Source organism: Myzus persicae, unplaced genomic scaffold, assembly GCF_001856785.1.
Source record: "Myzus persicae strain clone G006 unplaced genomic scaffold, MPER_G0061.0, whole genome shotgun sequence".
NCBI classification, from domain to species: domain Eukaryota; kingdom Metazoa; phylum Arthropoda; class Insecta; order Hemiptera; family Aphididae; genus Myzus; species Myzus persicae.
The window spans coordinates 989,536-1,007,641 of record NW_019101135.1 but is presented as its reverse complement, the minus strand read 5'-3'; the positions used below and the strand labels follow the sequence as shown (position 1 = coordinate 1,007,641).

The 18,106-nt window shown below is 34.0% G+C and overlaps 1 pseudogene; it reads right to left on the bottom strand.

Moving 5' to 3' along the window:
- The window catches only part of LOC111027820, a 96,915-nt pseudogene that overhangs the window by 45,087 nt on the left and 33,722 nt on the right, over positions 1–18,106 (bottom strand).

Below are 18,106 nucleotides of genomic sequence, written 5' to 3'. Positions count from 1 at the left end.
TAAGAGGACTAGAAATATTTATAACATTTAATGGATATGGGGCGTGGTTTTGTGAGCTATTTCTTGCCCTTTCCATTTAATAGAAATCACTTTTAAGAATTAAAATAATAAGCCCCCTAAATTTGACTAAATCTCTGTCTATGGCAGCGCAGCTTTACCTACCAGTGTAATGCGTTTGGAATATTGTGATGTTAACTTTATCGAAATCCGTTATAAATAATAAAATATATGTTGCTTATAATAATATTATAGCTTTCAGCGGTACGTCATAATCGTGATTCACTCGTTACACGCAGCACGCGCGTATAATACGTGTACACAACGGCGTACAGGTGGTCATATACAGGTGGTTCGTACGTTATAAATTGATACCATTGCTAATATAAGTCGTTTATCGTTAAAATCTTGCACCCGAATAATAATTATATTATTATCACTGCATAATATATGTCGTATAAAATATATAGTACTGCAGTATTAAACAAGTGTAAGTCTCACTGCGCGAGGTCGTAAAAAATTGCCTATTTTTTTAATAGACGAGCGTATTATATAGGTGTAGGTACTTATACCACGCATAAAGTAATTATTTGCATGTCGTATACATTATTCAATGTACATAAGTAATAAAAAATGTAAAAATATATATATGTATAAAAAAAAAAAAAAAACAAACGATAGTATGATATGTCACAAGCGTTTCCGGCGAATTGCTCACACCATATTACAATACGCACACGAACATGGCGAACGCGCTTACACACCGCATCAGCGACGCGAAACGGTTTGATGTATTTACCGTTTTTCCGCGAACGGATGCGGACACACAAGGACGCGCGAGCGCCTATATGGCTGTGCAATATTAAATATTAAAATACGCGTATGCCTATGTACTATTACGTGTTTCCCAACCGATTGTATACAGGGCGTTTCGTGAATAATGACGAGATGCACAGTCAAAGTTTCGACGCGCTGCAAAAGTTGCTCACACTATTGCGTGAGCATATAGGTACCCACATGTACACGATGTTTCATAATTTATTTCACGTTTTATCGTGGAACAATACGTACTAGTACTGATGTCGGTCTTATAGTTGTATAATAGTATAATATTATTATTTCACGTGGCGGTATACCTAACCAGCATACGTTTTTTCTAGCAAGGAATTTAATTACTTATTGGTGATCATTTAACGAAGGAAAAAAATGATTTAAGATGATTCCATAATACGGTATATACGCGTTGATTTAATTAATTTTAAAAAATGTCGATGTAACAAAATATTAAGTACGACTGGCTGGCATATTAAATTTTTAAAAAGTTTAAAAAAATTTGAGGGGACCCGAAATACATGTCGATTAGTACCTGTAGATAAAACATATTTCGACTTATAAAGTGTATATACAATTAATTTATCACTAAGACAACACGATGTCGAACGGACATTTAATTCAAACTGCAGCAAAATCAAATATAATGTTGTCATCAACATAACGAGCTTATGCGACGTGACGGAAAAAATAATATCACTTTGCATACAACATTGTTGGATCAATGTCTACGTGGGTTATAGATTAAAATATAATATCGTCGTATTATAAAATCGAAGGGAATCATCGAGCCTATGTTATACCTACCTATATAGCCACGATAATGTATTTATAATATTATACATTTATACATAATGATATTGTATCATAAATCTAACACGCGAAAACACGTTCGAGTCGGAAATGACACGCTTGTCTAGCGATACTTGAGCATATGTACCTACCCGTAATAATAATAATAATAATAATAATATGATATAATATATGATATTATATTGTATGGACGAGTTTTCCTTATGCGTCCTGTCACCGAGGCGGCCGCCACTATAATATCCCGACTTCGATAAGTTTCGATTTGCGTCCGTAAATAATCGTAATACGATTCCATTCGCGTGGGTCGTCACTCGTCGCCTCCGGGCGCTCGCGAGTCCGACAAAAAATCGAAACGGCAGCCAATCGCGTCGCATTACATATTACAAGTCGACGACGACGACCCGACGACGTCATTATAATAATATTAAATACACGACCGCTGTCATTGTTATTTATATACGAATTTTGGCTGTTTTTTTTTTTTTGTTTTTTTTTTTTTAACCAACAAATAGTATTACACATTATTATATTATTATTGTTATTATAAAATGTATTATTTACTGCGGCGAAACTGCTGCCGGTTGCCGCCGGAGAGAGAACCGCCGTGCCGCCGAAACGGAGGCATCTTAATGATATCATCATCACTGGCCTGAACGATGTAAAATATATATTCATATATAACATATATAGGTATGTTGATATATATAAATGCATACATGCATACAAGCTATATACATAACATAATTTACATATAGGTATACGGAGTGATCAATTCAATGGGCTACACACTGATTAGCAGTGAATTTTGTGAATTTGTTGAAAAAACGATATCATAATAGATAGGGCCTATATATTACATATTAAATAAAAAACTAATAATTTCGCTATACTTTTTTTACTATTTTCTTATCACAGTAGATTTTATGTAATTTTCTGAATTATATAGCGTTTATTCTTTATTTCATAGTCATTATTAGAAGCAGAATATTTTTCTTAAAATGCTGATGTGTAAGTTATTAGACAGTATCAAATATTGAATGAATATTAAGTAAGTAAATTATTAGTAAATAATATTATTAAGTTATACCTGCAGCAAGTTTAAACCAGAAAAGAAATGTACCTCAACTTTTTGCAAGATATCATTCTCTATTTTACTCTGTTCACATACATTTGTACGACTATACGCTATTGTTAACAAAAAAAAAAAAAAACTATTTACTCGATGTTTGATATCACATAATTTACTTATTCATTGGAACTAGGAATGTTTTTCATATTTTTCAACATTTTAAAAATTACTTGGAAATCAATGTGGCTAACCGGTCACCGGATCACCCTGTACATACTATATCCGAATGTGTGTGTGTGTGTGTGTGTGTGTGTGTGTGTATTCGTTTATAACGGCGATAGTAATAATGAAAAAATAAAAAAATACAACTTTATAATCGAATCACATTATTATACGGCTGCTGCCGATAATTACAAATCCGTTTATAAACGAGAAAAAGCCCTTCGGTTACCTACGGGCGACGTGTTTTCAATTATTACCGTCCGAAATGTGTATAATATTATTTCGCCGATCGGCCGACCCGCTGGTAGTAGTATATAATAATATAATATAATAACACATGATATACAAGTATATATTATTATTATTATTATTATTATTATTATACGTAACAGAGTCGTCATAAATCCGATCGGTTGTCACCCTCAGCTGCTGTTGCTGCAGACACGGCGCGCTTCGGTCACTTCGACCTAGTAGTATATCAGCTACTACAGGGGAGGAGGGATACTGTTTTTTTCTTTTTCTATCTCTGTCTCGAAATACTATATTATGGGTACTCTAATGGAAAACCGGTACGTTTAATCACGAATGTAATGTAATTTATATTTTATACGCACACGCACACATTACGTGTATTATACCTATGTAATATGCATATATAGTGTACATATATCAGATATATATATATATATATATATATGGATCAGCTTTTTATTCTTTATTTTTTTGACCACGGCGGGAAAAGAACCTATACAGATATAGGATCATCGTGTAATAACATAATAATATAATACAAAGTATCGGTTTCCCCCCGGAACGCTTAATGATATCTGGATCCTAATCAATTCCCGCCGTCGCCTAGCGCGAACCGAAATATTTAAATATTAATCGAACTACCCGCATTCGGTCAAACTGGTTTCCCCGCGGGATTCGTCCATTCAAAAATAATAACAATATAACAATATTGTTTTAATAAAAACTATGACCACGACGCGATTTGTATCATTATAATATTATTATTATCGTCATCATCATCATCATCATCGTCGTCGTCGTCGTCGTTATTATTATTAAATGTAAAATGTTTTACCTTGTTCGGCGCGTTGCAGTACCAAGTAGATTTATGATCCATGCCGGTGCCCATCTGTAACAAACAAGATATACGAACGATTTTAATCTCTTGGAGGTACAAATTTAATAATCATTCGTACGCAAACATTTGCCGCTTAACATTTTAGATGGGTAACTACTAGGTACTTTAGAATCGGATATAAAGCACTTTTTATTATTATTGCTATCGTTTGTTATAAATGTAAAAAAAAACAATCTGTACAATAATTAATTTATGATGGATGATGTTGTTACGTAGAATATGTTATTCTAGTAAGAGGCGTGAATGGCGTGAAGAGGAAGTCACCTGTGTATTGGTAATACCTCGTTTAATTATTTATTTATTACCTATAGTTTGATAAATTACGATTCCAGTTGCGTTTTAGCAGGCAAATTTATAGACTAGAGAGCGATCAGGAATAGACATAGAGGTCATATCTTTTATTAAATGTTTAGTGTTGAAGATTGACTAGCAGCTATGAAAACGGAGGGGGGGCTTTCTAGTTTCTATATACTTTGTTTTGTGTGAAAAATGTTCTTCATTTTATATGAAACACAGTTTCGTCGTAAATTTTGTTAGCATAATGCTATTTATCACAAGCTCGTAAATTCTAGATTACATAAATATACTTAATGAATTATTTTATACTACCCGAAGAGGCACGACCCCCCCCCCCCACTGGTCGAGCCACCGCAAATAACAATATATAAGTAATATCCATCTGATGAGTATAACTTCTTTAAAAAGTTATACAGGCGGGATCTTCAAAAATAATATTTATAATTTATATAATATGTGTTTTTGTTCTAAAACTATTTTAGAGTAATTTATTTTGAATCTGAAGTCAGAACGTTTTTAGGACTGAAAATCGCCGGTAGACGAGTCCCATTAATCATTATCCGTTTTTCGACCATATAACTTGTATCACATTTTCCCCCATCATCTATTATTCGATTTAATGACCCATCATCATCATAATCTTTATTATTAAACGAAGTCCACTCGGACACTCATCATAATATTATGGTAAAAGTAGACGGGTACTATATAGTTACCACGTGTATTCGTTGCTTTTTCGCTGAAATTATAATATCGCCGTCGCCTATATCGCATAAACATATGATTAAAATAACTTGTAACGAGATATCTCATAACGCCCAAGGTACTTAGTTCGAAGTATTATTGTATGATATAAGATTTTAACGAAAATCAAAAATACATAATATTACGAATTATAGAAGTCAAATAAGAACTGTAAGACTATACGACCAAATGTATATACATTTAAGTATTATTATACGTTTACGGTATTATAATAGCAGTATCGGGATCAATCAATTCCCAACCGGTTTTCACGTACCGAAATTATATATCTTAGGGTAAGATTATCGTTACTTGTTATTAAATCGAGGAATAAACATAATATTTTATTGATTTATCCGTTTGTCACTATAATCATAATCCATGCGTGCACGAGTGGTAACTATGGCACTCGAATAATGACTATAATTAATTGTTGCAATTTCGCTTGCACCGACCGATTAATTGAAATGAATGCCGACAAAATCTTATCATTTATCGGTATCATTAATTTGAAATAGAATCGTTGTGATAAATAATAATAATAATAATAATAATATACACAAGACATAGCTGATGTATTTTTGTCGCATACCACGCTTGCAGTTTAGACGTTATTATTACATCAGCTCAATCATTTCCTGAATTATTTTTTTAAAAAAATGTGTGTTTTTTTTAAATACCTATTCATTAATCATCTAAGGTCGTTGGTATATTATATATGTTACAATAGCCAGTACGTATAGGTTTTATAGTATAGGTGTACCAGTCGTTATCCAACACTAAATAATTTTAAAAAAAATATCATGTTCCGTTCGAGTTTTTTGACTCAATAACAAAATTCCTCAAATATCTTTTAAAAAAATAGGTAACATCCAGTGAGGCTATGTTATATTATTCAGGTACACGTCGTCGTAGGAAATGAATTAAAATATAAAATAAAACGTGACGTATTAATAACAAGCGTGAATCCGAAGTAAACGTATAATTAAACCTGCAGCTATATTATGTATAATATTCTGTACGATAATAATACGGCAACAATATAATATATTTTACTATAATAAATCGACTCATCGTTCGCCCGGCGGCAAACCATTCAATTACCTGCCTATAAATTGTTTTGCGACGCGCGCGCGATGATTTTGCTGGTGGGTTTTCAAAAAAAAAATCACAAAAAATCCGTCGTATTGTTTATATGTTACCGAATACCGATATATATTATATACCTATTTTTTTCTTCTTTTTTTACGACGTACAATAAACCTCACGGAATCTGCGTGCGCTTTCTTTCAGTACCCATTTTTCCCCCCTCCCGGTGATGATTTTTTTTTCCACTTGCTTCCCCGGAGATAAACACGCCATTACGGCAATATAATAATAAGGTGTTAATTTCTCGCACTACCCAAGCGGACGGACGAACACGTGTGGCGTCGGCTTTCGTTCAAACGCTCTGCATCGATGACACGGTACACCTATAATAATAATAATAATAATAATAATAATAATAATCGAACGTCGGCAGAAAACAGTCGTGGCGACGGTTTATTTTTCTTTCGTACATTATTATATATTTTATAATATACATATGATGTGTGTCGTTTATACACCGTTGTTTGTTTACCGACGAAGACGGTTCAAGCGGGTTTTCACCGCATATATGTAGGTACTACACTTAATATAGGGAATACAGGATGATCGGTTTCACTACATTATTATTGGCTTGCTGCACAATATGGATGCGTTCACTTTTTTCAGACATTCCGTTTACATTTTTTACTTTTTCATACAGCTAGTATATTTTAATGAAATTAGTGTGGATATTCATACGACAAAAAGCGATCGTATTACTTGAGACGACCGCGTCGTTTAACCGCATGTGTTGTCTGAGGTCTTACTATAAATGACGCATATTACACACCAACATTTACGGTCAGGACATAGTCAAGAATACACTACATTATACGTCCTGTTCTATGGTTAGTTGATTAGTTTTATTTGATATTTTGATTTTTAAGCGAGTTACGAGTTCAATATTGTGTTAAAAATGTTCGTCTAACTAAACAATATGCGGTTATAAGGGGTCCTCTTAAACTTAAAAAAACGTCTACAGTTTGGACTAGAGGAGTGGAATGGGTACAGAGACAAACTGCTGTTGGTTAACTATTAAATGTTGTAGAAGAGGAACAGAAAAAAAAAACGCAAAACAATTAAACGATTTTACATAGCAAATATTTTAAAAAAATATCGAGATAACGAGTGAGTGTATACTGTTAAAATAATCACGCTGTATATTGTATATTTTACCTGTGTGTAATATTTTGTACAGCGTGTTAGTATTTAGTGTGCACGCACACGTTCACGCACGCGCATAGATAAGATAGGAGAAGAGGACACGTCAATATATGTATATGTACAGATACACACACGAATCGTTCGGGAAAGTGGTCCCCACAGATCAAATATTTACTCAAAGAAACCCGTTTTTTCCGACTTTTTTTTTTATCATAGATACTTACAGAGAATGAAAATATCAGCTAAAACGTATAGGCCATATATATATATATATATATAAATTGTATTATACGCGCGTGTTATGAGATCACCTCGAGAGCCGCATAATATAACCGTATATATATATATATATATAATAAGTATATCTCAATAATATGCTCAGTCGAGTTTTATTTTTTTATTTTTTGGTTTTTTAATAATCGTTTGCACCAGCACGCGTTATTGATTGTCGTAAGTATACTACCGCATTATATAATAAGTATAGACTACGGGCACATCATCGCAGTCGTTGAATTGCTTCGATTTTTTTTTAATACATTACAAATAGTCGATCTTTTCCGTTGATACTTATAGGAATTTTTTTAAAAAATATTTTGAATGAGCAGAAGTATGATACATTTACAAAGTTAAGCGGCTGTATGGAAGTAGGTATCTACTATGCACTGTACAAGTATGAACTGCTGTTGCATTAATTCGATATTCTAAGCTCGTGTGTAAGGCTTTTTATACTTTGCGTCTACTTCTGACAGTGTTTACGAACTATACACACACAGAGTGGGTTCGACGTGGGCAAGTGGTGGCAAGAAAATTACCAATGTTTGGAGAACTTGAGTGCGTCATAATTTTACACATAATACATAATATTATACATATCATTATATGTATACGCGAGGATGAACTAAGGAAACATAATTCTGTATATTCATATAACCATACTTGGTCGCGGAGAAATTCATTCGTTTTAATAATGATGTGTGCACATATAAAGGTATAACAATATTATTCTAAAGTCACAAAAATAAAATCAATTTAAATTTAAAAACCAAACGCAAATATAATAATACTTATACAGTAACAACTCCATGATTGATGAGCGTATTTATTATTTTTAAATAGCAATATTGGCGTACAGGTCGAATGAAGAGTGAGATAAAATTCGTTATTGTTTAAATAAAATAAAAAAACAAAGCTGAGTTACGGAATCCAGTTCAATGGCATTTACCGTTTATTAGAATAGTATATACGTCCAGAATAAAATAACTCAAACGTTGGTTTATAACGTTATATTAAAGCTCTCCTTCACTAGAAAATAGAAATCATATTTTATACGAAAGAAGTAACGACATTCGTCTTCATTTCGAGAACGGAACAATAAAATGTTATCCACAACTCTAACGGTGGGTGGCCCGGAGGACTGGACAGGACACCACGATTACGCGTATAGTTCGGCGGTACATCGAAGGTTAAGCGCACACTTGACATGCTTAAATTAATAGAATTTGACATACATTCTGTTTTACTTATTTCGTTCACAATATGTCTAGCTATTTTTTTAAACGTATTAATTTGAAATTAAATTCACACAAGACGCTTAAACACAGACGTATAGAAGAGTGTATTTCAATTCAAAATTGTGCGCAGCGCGTCACTGTCGTCGGTGCAGTTACCGTCGCATCATAGGGCATCATTCGTAATAACTGTTGTGCACTAATGTAAGCTCGTACTCCAATGCGGATACGACCGTAATACATAATAAATAATAATATTATGTTATAACAATAATATGGTGTACGCGCAGTTCAGCTGACGGAAAAAATATGATTACAAGCTGCGCACACTGCACGCGGCCGAATACCACGCGTGACAACGTCGGGTCCACCCCGGTGCTACGGGTGTAATCGTGTTTATTTTTTCGTTTAAATATTTTTATTATATATATATCTAATATCGCGAGTGCGTTGTACACGTTGCCCAGACCTACACGCGTAGGTGCATTCGTATATATACACATAAATAAATGCGTATAGCTGTCGTCGTCTATACGTCGTGCGCATCAAACTACATTATAACATACGTATATAATATTTACCGCTATGGGATCGGACATACGGTCGGAGGAGGGTGCACACACAACCTAGTTGCGGTTGCGGTAACCGACTGGCGACTGCACTATACACACACATATATATATATACAACTATACACAATGCAACGTACGTGGAGGTACATATTATTATATATTCCCGGACTATATAATTTTTTATCCGCCGTTTTAAAACATCGTATACGTGTACATAGAGGCGCACACACGCGTAAGCCGTAAACACCGACACGGGTAGGCACAAGTATATATCATAATATTATATAACGTTAACACAAGCACGCGAACCGTTTAAGACGTTCCTCCTATGTCGTGTGCGACTGTACATCGCGCGCGCGCGCGCGAGCGATCCATAAACAATGCGAGACCCAGTTTACGCGTGACTGAACCGTCCGGAGACTTGAATGATCAGCTCGTTTTATTATTATTTTGCGCCAAGTCTTCGTCCATATTATACGCGTATGCCTGTGCACACCGTACGAGCCCGTCGCGTTTGCGTTCGCACGCGGTCATTGTCGGCGTGTCGCGCGTACACGACTGCGGCGGTGCGTTTGTTTTTACGCCGCCGCCGCTGTCCGTTGAGGGAGGTCGCCAAAAACAATAGGCGGCGGCCGTTTCGCGCGGCCGAGTATATAATATACCTGCTTCTACCTATGTAATACAGGTACCCCCTATATAGTATATCGTATTATCGTGTACCCGCCACACGCGAGTCTCCCATGCAGTCCACAGGTATACATCGAGACGTGATAACATAATAATAATCTGGACAATAGATATATAGATATGTTATACTTATATATTATTTACATTTAATGTACCGAGCACTGCGACCTTATTATGTCTTTATATGATTATACATTACTGTAACGCCGGTTCAGGGGTTGGACAATGATGGTCAGACGGCAGCTTGGTCTCTGTTCGACATCGGTTTGCATCATCGTGAAGCTGTTGAAGATATTACGATTAAAACGGTAAGGCGAGCGTTACTATAACGAGTCGTGGAAAACCTGACGCTCAAGACGCTGTTGCAGACGATAATATTCGCTATAATGATGGCGTGAAGTTAACCGTCGCCCCGACTTTCGAGGGATGCCTACTGCAGCTGCGTATGATATCGAAAATAAGGAAAGATGGAGCTTAACATAATTAACGAAGAGAAAACTATAAATGCATGCATATCCAGTATCTAATGCACCAGAATCTTCTACAGATGCGTTTCAAAGTGCAAAACAACAACGATTCACACAACGTCTCCGAATGATTAGATCGCTTATTGGAATAGGACGGGAAAACTGCAAAAAAACAAAACGTCAAGTTCTCAGGAAGACCATTTCGGTTAAAGCGAAGTGAAATAATCGTAAGTACATTTGCATTGTTATAAATATTCATATAATAAATCGATGGTTATGTACTCACGTGGCGTCTACACGGGCTATAATAATTAATAATTATAAAAATCGATTTAGACAAATAAAAAATAATTATAGTCTTTTGAATTTATCATTGAAAAGCCCATTATTTGGTAATTGAGCACGAACATCGAACAATAAATTATTTTTAGCAAAGACCGACATTTTGAAATACATGTTGTATATAATAAACTATAACAACGTTATGTTCCTATTTTTTTAAATTAATGTTTGAATAGTTAATTTAAAATTGACCCACTTTACCTTGTCTGGCGGTTCTAAGATCTCCGAGAGAACGAATTTTTTTTTTATCGTCGAACAAAGTGTTCTAGACTTGTGTTGTAGGAAAATGTGAATTTAATGCAGATTACCTGGTTGGCAATGATTGTTAAACATAATCATAATAACAATTGTAACATATAATTGTTTAGATACTGCGATGACGTAGATATACTGTGCAGTATATAATAATTGGTGTATTATACGGCACTGTCCAAGTCACACTCCGCCAAGCCGTCAGCTCAAGTGTTTATACTTTGTACAATAATAATTATAATACTTCTGTAGCGTACAATGTACATGATTATTTTGTGTAGTTAATAGTATCTGCCTGGTGTTTATATATATATACGTATTATGATGTATATTGTATATAATATAATAAGATATATACATTAAGTACGCGGAGCAGTTGAGTCGTGTATACGCATTATCTTGCGAACAATAATTGTTATTCTGGATACGATGTTAAATTGCCATCTTGAATTACAACTGCAATGACATAGGCACACACACTGTATTATGTCGTAGGTATTGTGAACGACGAGTGGGTAATAAATAATAATAATATTAATGAAAAACACGAATCGCACGCGAATTTTGTCCTATTATGCACGGGCACTATGATTAAGTTAGTAACAATGTAAACCCCACAAACTATATTTATGAAACATTTAATAATACTAGTGCGAAAATCAAAAAGAATCCATGCGTATCGTAGCCATATCGTTTTTGGACACTAAAAACCAATCACGCGGGGAAATCACACTACGATAATATTGCAGGCTTCCTGATTTCTGTATGCGTAAGATGTGATATGAGTTTCAATCTTAAATTGAAAATTGAAAATTATTATGCTGACTAATAAATTCAAATTGATGACTTCGTGCCACTGCGACAGTTAACACAAGTCTTAGTAAATAATGCAGATCCCAAATATCTATATTCAAAGTAAGTACCTATAATATTATATTCAATATCATACTCAAACCATCTTAAAACTTAATACGTCTACATCGTCTATAAACCAGATGAACGAAGATGACAACGCTTGGGGCTATTCACATATTATATTACCATTAAATTATTGATTTGTTTTATTTTAACACTGAATGAGTTTGAACTTTGATTTAATACAATTAAACATACAGAAATCACATTAAACTGGTGGACACTATTGGACACCCATTTATCAAAGCTCAAAGGTATATATTGTTAATAGTTATAATGTAATACAATAGGTACCTATTATACTGCATTAACATTAAATACCACTATACCATAGAGCTACTTAGAGCTAGGTATAATCACGTAATTGAATAATTATTTTAAAAGCTAACAACCAATAAGAGTATTGTTTACAAGAGAAAAAAAAATCAAGGAAGATATTATAATTGGTTTTATATCCACACACAATATTATATTATACTAAAGACAATGATACCAGCTGGCTATAAAATAATAAGTGTAGGCCGAAAAAATCGTTGAATAATGATTTATTTTTAAATCGACTATTATATGGCAACGAAGCTTACAATGGACAGGTACCGCTGTGGTCGTATTGGATATTATAATAATGTGTAATATAAAAATCTGAAACCGTATCATATTAAAATCCAACTGAATATAAAAATATAAAATGCAACCAAATGTATAATAATTTACAGTACAACATTATTTTACCTTAAAAATAAACGACAGCTATATATGTTTTGGACCATTCAATAAAAATTCAAATTTACATCGACTTCCGGATCATAAATCTATTCGCTATTAATTTAAACATATTATTTTATTTAATATCGATATTAAAGTCTGATATAGAAAATGAGCGTCTTAAAATTATGTATGTATAGAATAAAGTAGATGATAGTTACACAATTTAAGCCAATCTCGATGTACACAAACAGCCAAATTATTATTTATTACCTAATACACTTGACAGTTTATTCTACAACAGGTATACCTGATGGGCTGATGTCATTGCTCCAACAATAATGTTGTTTACAATTAGTCACCACCATTACGATTAGAATATAAAACTGCATAAGGATTACTGCGGTAATGTGAACGCATACAAACCTAAAAAGAAAAAAAAATGTTTTTGAAATTCTTCATCATAATATGTCAACAGTATAATAAAATTGCACAGTGTCTATTGTTATTATATCTATAATTAATATTTATTTCACGGTGTGTATATTGTTTTAATTTATTTATCAATCTACTAAAATAATATTATTCAAGTGCGAGTGCACAGATATTATAACATAGAAATGTATGTATACGCGTAGTTCAGCACTGTTGCCATTTTTTCAATTCGTATATAAATGAATGAAGTAATGCGTACTCGTTATAAATAGAACAATACTTAAAATAAGTTGAAAGCATATGATAATATTATGTAATACGACCCTAGATGATTTGTCTCCCAATAGGTGTGCTCGCGAGTAGAACAGTCGTGTTGAATCGGTCGATGTAATTCAGTTTGAGTAGTATACAAATTAATAAAATATAATACATTGCATTAAAATTTATATTTTATATGCATATTATTATGTAGTGGCCCAATTCATAATAACCAACAATATCCGAATCTACATTAATATAATAATATATACTCTAGAATTGAACAAAAGTACCTACCTATAATTAAACTTTTAATACTATCTGAAAAAAAAAAAACTAAACTTCAGATGTATAAATATCTTATAATCTCAGTGCTTAATATTTCAACTGAAATCGATAGACTGCACCATACTAGTTCAACATGATTTTATATTGCGTAATCAATCTCGTCAACTAATCCTAAGCTCCTCCTGCCAAACATATTTTTTTCAACGCTTAAAGAAATGTAGCTATATGAGTACTGTATATTTTTGTTAAGTATCTGCTTATACATCTACAACTTGTCTCAATTCGAAAAAAATAAACCGACATTTGCAGCATTTTTAAGATGAATCAAAATGAAACATTTTCGGTCAGGAAATCCAGACAGCGTCACGAAACGTTTCTGCCGTTTGATTTTCAAGTGCAAAACATGCGTCCAATTTAATTTCTGATTGTTGTGTATAGAACAATGTCGCATTATAAGAGCTCACACGTGCGGCGCGGGGGATGATACGTAATGGCTTGGGCGTCGATTTTCACGAGACCGAAAGCGACGTTTCTATTAGGTATGTTATTACTTATTATGTTTTGTGTGATGATATATTATAATATATTATACGGGAACGCCGATTTTCGGTGCGTTTTGTGCGTGTCATGTGTTACAAGTATTTTACGTGTACTCGAAGACACGGACCGTTGCCCAGACGACACCGTCTCAAAGGTCGGCCGCCGCTTCCCTCACCCGGTACAATAATAATAATAATAATAATAAGACTTGTCGGATCGACGAGAAACGTAAACACCGAGCGGGACGACTGTCGCGCGAATCGGTCGGCATCTGGCGTTCTTCAACACTTCAACCCCTTTTTTATTGCCACCGATTTTTCAAACTGTCGACACTAAACAGCCGGGACGGCGAGAGCACAATAATAATTAGGCTCACCATAATACGTGTGTATGTGTGAATGTGTGTGTGTGTGTGTGTGTGTGTGTGTGTGTGTGTGTGTTTGTATGATAGCTGTCACACGCGCGTAGTGTTAGGCATATTATATGTTATTATTAAGCGCGAGACGTTTTGTGTAACGACCGAGACGTAACGCGATATTGTACATTATAATTATTATTATTATTATTATTGTTATTATTATTATATTTAAAGGTGCCTATACTAATTATATTTTTTTTTTCGACGACAGAATCAAGAAGAGACCGAGGAACCGAGCTAATTAGACGAATTTTCACGCCACTCGCTCCAGTTAAACCTGCAGCAGCTCCACTTAATAATGTCCTGGACTGAGAGTTCGGGACTTTGGGTAATGTCCATTTTGGACGAATAGTGTAGTGACTAATGTCCGAATACGAAAGCAAAATGTGTTGTTATGCAATTGTATTGTTTAGAAAAAGTTTGAAAAACTGTTGCATTTATAATAATTCTTTTTTTAGTGGTGAAGGGTACAGGTACTATAAAAGCTCACGCTGTCTTATTTGAACGTTTTTTAATAGTGTCTAACCCACTATTTACAATAAATATATCAGCTGATGATACAATTAGTGTAATATCGTATATACTATAATATGAGACGCTCGGTGTTGACACGCCGTATAATTTAACTCGAAACGTTTTATAAATAATAATAACGAGAGATTTTTTTCATTATTACTCATTAGGTACTACAGCATATTATTGAAATCCCAGTAACCCGAATAAAAAAACAATATGGGTGAATGAAATTCAACTCAACAATTCTTCAGTACCCTTGACTTCTTAATCGTAAGACCCACAGTAAACACCGCGTAATGGACAAAAGTACACACGTTAACGGTATATTATATGTAGGTATTAATAATATTATGATACTCTAATAATATAATTTACTTTCACCTATATTCCTATAATAGCATCATATTATCATTTTATGCGATATTGTAGTACATTATGTATAATAATATCCTCTCCCCTCTGCTGCAGCTCTCTGTCGCCGTTGAGGCGAGACAACTAGTGTATAATGATCGATAAATCTTTCAACGTATCGGTAAATTACGCGGCCTCCGGCGATAATTCAACAGGTGCCGGGTGAAGTGGAAATAAAAAGTGAAAAAGGGGGTACATGCACGTGGTTGATTTATATTATATTCGGCCGGCAGTGCACTTTTACGAAACTGGATTATACGACGCGTACATATATACTGTCATCGACCGGTTTGTAAAATTTCATATTATATCGTTATTATTATTATTATTATTATTTCAGAGTTCTGCAGACCGATTCTGCGTCGGGGTAAGTATAGATAATAATATTACACGTAAGCCTATATATATATATATATATATATATCATATACGAGAGAGGTGTAAATTTTTTATTTATATTTTCCACAAAGTCGCGACGGACTTAATAGATGACGTATGTGTATTGTATACGTGCCCATACGTCGTACGCAGACGGAGATAACGGCTGGTTTATCGTATGTTATTATACGATATATTATAGTAATATACATATACCTATTATGTGATATTATAAGGGACGCGACGGCGAGACCGGAAATGCATGAATGACGGTCACTGTTGCCACTGAAAGGCCGAGCCCCTGCGGTCACCGAGATGACAACGGGTTATTGTAATGTGTGCGTGTCTGGACCGCACCACATGTTTTGCCCGGTCCATTGCGGGTGTTGATTTAGGACAAGTGCAGAGCCCTTATCGATGTGACTATATGGTCTCCATTACACACACACACGCACACACACTTACGCGTTACAATATGACCGAAGACTGCTCTTTAAACAGTCGATCCGCTATCGAGAATAAAACTGTTTTTTTTTTTTTTTTAAACCGTTTTGGTTAATATAATGCTGCACCGTCGTGTTTATTGTCCGTGGTAAGTTTCCGGTGTCGGTTAATTTCGTTCAGGAATACGAATCTGACATTCAATGTGTTTCGATTGTATCTATTTACATATTATAATATCATATTATATACCTACCTACTTCTGGTTTGGAACTCAATAGTAGATACGGTGGAGACGAAACTGAAAAACTAAATACGCTCTTCGCGAGACATTTATCTACTATTATGACACCCGTTTGTTTATTTCACTAGACACATTTAAATAACGTCTATTATAATGACGTACTAATCGTTCGAAAACTGTATATTATAGGTACGCAGTGTTTTGTACAAACGATAAAATCACGATCGCACGCTGTGCTTCAAACTAGTTAATGTTATTTATTATTGAACGGAATTTTTGTGACCGTTTACGGAAACCATTCATATAATATGAAACATATCATATACTTTATATGTATAATATGAAACTATATACACATTATTATAATGGGCACCTTATACGAACTATATAATTTTAAATTAAAATTTCCGAAAAAAAAAAATATTCTGAAAACGTGTAACTTTTGAAAACCCTACCAACTTAGGCTAACCCGCTTATATTAAACTCGAAAAACCTGCATAAAAATATGTATTATGACGTAACCTATATTCGTATACACACGAGTACGCCAAGCGGCAAACATACGCTTACCCAGCATAATATAATATCTTTGAATACGATTAATATATTTTTTCGGTACCTAACTGTATTTGCCTGCACGACGGCGGCGGTCCAATAATGGCGAATATATAATGATAACATAACATTATATTATTATATACGTATGTTACATCGGCACACCGCATAATAACACATATTGTGTAGGTACCTACACGTAGTAGTAGAGCTAACGGCCATCGCGGTTACGGTCCAATAAACGTTTACATACAATATAATATTATAATACATATAACGTACCAACAACCTACTTTATTACAAGTAAAAATATATGTTATATTTGTATGTTGTACATAGGTGCTCGGTAAAGAGAAAAAGAGAGCTTATACGTACGAAAACGAGACAATAAGATAAGCTGACCGGGCCACATAATATTATATTATAATATACACATAATAATAGTCGTTCACAGTTTGTTTCAAAATGTGTGTCTAATAATATAATGTACCTAATAGGTACACCTACCGTATAAATAAGGCACCCATACACCTATAAAACGGCTGTGCAATAGGGCTGTCGGCTAATGGCTAGGCGATAATAATAATAGGATATAATATTATGTTATATTGTAGTCGGGAGATTAAAATATTGTAAAAATATGGTTGGAGTGTAAAATTATTAAATTAAGTATCGCGTCACGTTTTGGATACAGCCGGACTACAGGTACCGAAGTTATATGATTATGGTTATTAGGCATGTGTCACAGGCTCACAATAA